Source organism: Octopus bimaculoides, chromosome 8 (assembly GCF_046866305.1).
Source record: "Octopus bimaculoides isolate indiv1 chromosome 8, ASM4686630v1, whole genome shotgun sequence".
NCBI classification, from domain to species: Eukaryota; Metazoa; Mollusca; class Cephalopoda; order Octopoda; family Octopodidae; genus Octopus; species Octopus bimaculoides.
The window spans coordinates 12,376,423-12,381,273 of record NC_142935.1 but is presented as its reverse complement, the minus strand read 5'-3'; positions in this window follow the sequence as shown (position 1 = coordinate 12,381,273).

Here is a 4,851-nt window from a genome sequence, read left to right as displayed (position 1 = left end):
CCAGTAAGCAACTAGTACTTAATTTATCGACCCCGAAAGGTTGAAAGGCAATGTCGAACTCGGTGGAATATGAACTCAGAACGTAAAGACAAACGAAATACCGCTAAACATTTCGCCCGGCACGCTAACGTTTCTAATTTCTTTACTGCCCACAAGGGGCTACACACAAAGGGGAAAAACAAGGACAGACAAACAGATTAGGTCGATTATATTGACCCCAGTGCGTAACTGGTACTTATTTAATCAACCGCAAAAAGATGAAAGGCAAAGTCGACCTCGGCGGAATTTGAACTCAGAACGTAGCTGCTGACATACAGCTAAGCATTTCGCCCAGCGTGTTAACGTTTCTGCCAGCTCGCCGCCTTCGTGAGATACGGGGTATAGCTGACTTGATAATGAAACTGGTAGAATATTTGGGCGGTTTAAATCATAACGTTTTAAGTGGTCGAATAATCTTCACATATGGGTGATGTTAATGCACGCGTTGAATGAACGGAACATTGTTTGGTAGGTCGGACGTTTGAATTAAAAGTATGATTTTGAAGAAAATCGAGAAAAGAAAATTTAATCAACACAATGATGAAATTGTGTTATTAAATAGGAAAATACAAAGGGGAGTATAGACATCGAAGGGATTTGAACTCACAACGCAGAAAGTCGAACCGAAAACTCTTAGCATATACTCAGGTGATTTAGCTGATGATTCTTCTAATATACAGTTCAGTGGAATAATATTTATTAAACAAAACATCACACATAGAATGCATACATACACACAGTAACATACGCACACACAGTAACATACGCACATACACACACATAAATATATATATATATATATCAATATGTATTGATCTGCTTATATAATCATTGCTCAGTACAATAGGTATTCGACTATAATTTGTTTAAACCTAAAATATCTCCCACTTCTGCTTTATGTATACATACATACATACACCCCCATTGTCCATATTCCTGGGATGATAACAATGCAATCCGTAATATCCCGGGAGATCATATGGGTCTTAGTTCATACGTTCATTTCTTCAGGCGATATAGTATTAAAGTTTGAATAAGGGAACTTTACTGAGGGGCGTTTATCAATTTTGAACAATCAAACGTTTCAGTGGGGTATATGGACGGTTCTATTCGTCCTTTACATGGAGGACAGGAAGGTAATGGAAAGGGAAAATAAGAAGAGTAATGACAAAGAAGAGGGAGGAATGAGTGGTGAGACTGGACTTGTTTTGATATTGGTATGCGTATGTGTCATGATGAGTAGTATAGGGCATTGGGTAATCTTCAAGTTTAGGAGGATAAAAAAAATAAATAAAAATATTCAAGGGAAGTAACTGAACGTCTTACCAGTATTCTCCGTACATCTCTGTTTATAAATAAATCACACACGTGATTTGATTGACGTTAGGGTTAGGGTTAGGGTTAGGATTAGGGTTAGGGTGTGATTTATTTATAAACAGCTAGAAGAAAACGGATAATACTAGTAAGTCGTTCAGTTATTTCCCTTGAATATTTTTATTTATTTTTTTTATCCCCCTAAACTTGAAGATTACAGGTCATTGGTTTGCCCTCTGTCAGAGTAGGCACATCCTCATTGAATTCAGATATTGTAGGGTCAGGACGCAAATATTGTTTCGGTGGTGAAGTTCATTGTTTAAGCTGACAAATGATGTTTCCTTAAAGAGTCCTTTAATTACTTCTCGTAGTACAGTGATATAAAATAGGAAAGTAAGTGTTTTTCTATTTCTGCATATTTTGCTTATATGTTCTTCTCTTGTTCAATTTGATGCTATGTTTGGTTAGTATTTCTCTGTTTTGAAATTATCTGTTCGAGTTCTAGGAAGGATGCTTTCAGCTTATGTTTGCATGATATTGTGATCTTATGCACGTATGATAGAGTTGCTTTGGAACGGCTTTTAGTTATGTCTTGCCTGAATGAGATGAGCGTTTCCTCTAGACCCGCGATGTTCTATTGTACGATCTCACGCTTTTACCTCTTATTACATACCTGTTGGTGGTATGCTCCATTCCATTCTCTTTGAGCCAGAATTGTGCGTACACCCCCGCGTTTCAGGCGGGTCAATTGAATCGAACACTGCAAATATTACATCAGTTTAAAATAGATCGCCATCTTCGGTGTGTGTGTTTGTGTATATATATATATATATATATATATATATATATATATATATATATATATATATACATACACACATAAGTATACATACACACACACTCAGATACTGATATATAGGCTCATACATAAAAGTATGCAGCCATGTACATTCACAATCACAAACATTATAATATAACACAGAGCTATGTACTTATCAAGAAGACGCTATAATTTCGAAAACGTCTGAACGTACAGTAACGTAACAAATGCTTTTAACTGAACTTTTCTTCAAATGTTGATTTAACTGAACTAGTATCAATGTCCTGTAATGATGGATGTGCTATCTGTTACACGGCTTTTGCATTAATCACACTTTTATCTACGGCACAAGAGTCGTTATGGGATATGGAGATTGAAAATGTTAGAAGTAAGAAAAGAATCTAATGCAAATAAGTTGCAACAACACATTCTCACATTCATAATCAGTGTGAATATGGTTATAGATATAGAACTTCCTGAAGAAGAGAAAAAAATATTGGAATAAAGCAATGGAATGTTTCAGATAGGAGATTGAGGAGCTTCTATAAAACAATAAATAGTAAATAAAATAAACGGCCATGTATAAAGGGGAGGGACTTTCGTAACAAAGCAGAAACGAAATTAGATTGAAAATAACAAAAGATTGAAGCATAGTAAGTAGATAAACAAACCTTCGCATGAAGAATTACTATACAGCTCAGCCAAACGAGAAAAAAATACAACCGAAAACGAAAGAAGTGGAAACATGAATACAACAGTTATAAAGAAACACACTGCAATAACATGCGGCTTATAGGAAAATAATCTCAATTACGGTGATAAAAATACCTTCATAGAGATAAATCCTTGTGCAAGAAAAATATAACGAGCAAGAAAGCATTGCTAAACCTAAGTCGTAACGGCTTGCAACTGAAAATATTTAGGCAACTCGTTAAAATATTCTATAAAAGAAAAAAATATATATATAGACAAATAAGAGCTGATAAAAAGAAACAAAACAAGAGGAAATATATCGTTGATTTAAAGATACATAAATAAAAGCGGATAAATGCGAAACAAAGGAATGTTTTTTTTTTATATATAAAACCAAGTGCGAGTATTGACATATTGTAGAAATGAATATGAATTACTGTGTCGGAGGAAAACAGGTTCGATTCCGAAAGAAATTTTGCTGAACTCAGTTATATATATTTAATTTGGAATATAATCTAAAAAAAATTTAAAAAACGCGCCGCCGTGACAGTTTGGTGAAGACGCTTACTGTACAATCACGTGATTTCATGACCATTTCAACTGAGCATCACATTTGCCAAGTGCTGTTTATTGTAATCCCAGCCAACCAATACAAGGTAAGTGTATTTCGTAGAGGGTAAAATAAGTGTATAGATTAATGAAATGACGACATATAGGATAGCGGTAAAGGAAAAAAATATAGGAAAACGTAAGATAGAGACTGTGTGGTAAGTAGCTTGCTTACCAACCACATGGTTCCGGGTCCAGTCCCGCTGCGTGGCATCTTGGGCAAGTGTCTTCTACTATAACCTCGGGCCAACCAAAGCATTGTGAGTGGATTTGGTAGACGTAAACTGAAAGTAACCCGTCGTATACACGTATATATATATATATATATATATATATATATATATATATATATATATATATATATATATATATATATATGTGTGTGTGTGTGTGTATGTGTGTGTGTGTGTGTGTGTGTGTGTGTGTGTGTGTGTGTGTGTGTGTGTGTTTGTTCCCGTAGCATTGCTTGACAACCGATGCTGGTGCATTCATGTCCCCGTAACTTGGAGCTTCGGCAAAAGAGGCCGATAGAATAAGTACTCGGCTTACAAAGAATAAGTCCCGAGGTCGATTTTCTCGACTCAAGACGGTGCTCCAGCATTGCCACGGCCAAATGACTGAAACATGTAAAAGAGTAAAGAGAGTAGAGTAAATAGAATGCCTGGTTATTTATATTTGTTCCATAAGTGCGTTTAATCATGTTGATGGTATACATTCTCTGCAGTGGTTCTTCATAGCGCACATTGATGAAGTTCCACAATGGCACTTCAAGGGAACACTGTATTACTTTATGTTGACACAATCACATTAGGGCAGTTTTAAAGTTCTGCCATTCTTTATTAATATGCACGATACATAAGTCTGAAATGTTACAACCTCATTTTATATAGCGTATATAACTTGTCTTTTTATATATTGTGGTCACTCCAAGCCAGGATAGCGCCAATACTTGTTCACTGCAAACTTGTATAGGATTATTTACTACACCCTCTGTCCGCCATTTTATGCGATCTAATGTATCTTTTTTACTTACGTGCATCTATCAAATTTATTGTGTAATCTATTGAAGATGTCAGAAAAATATTTTATTTATTCGATTTTTCCCTCTTCGCTTCACGTAGAAGAGCAGAGATATCCCTTTTAAGTATATCAGATGTCAAACAACAAGTAACCCCAAGAAATGGAAGTTTGGCGCTCCAAACTTCTCACAAGAAATCAGAATATAAACGAACGTTAGTGGCTTCTGTGCGTTTGTGTTTCTTTTTACCTTTTATCCGAGACGTTTATTACATGATAGTGTCAGAAAATCTATCTATCTATCTATCTATCTATCTATCTATCTATCTATCTATCTATCTATCTATCTTTCCTTCTTT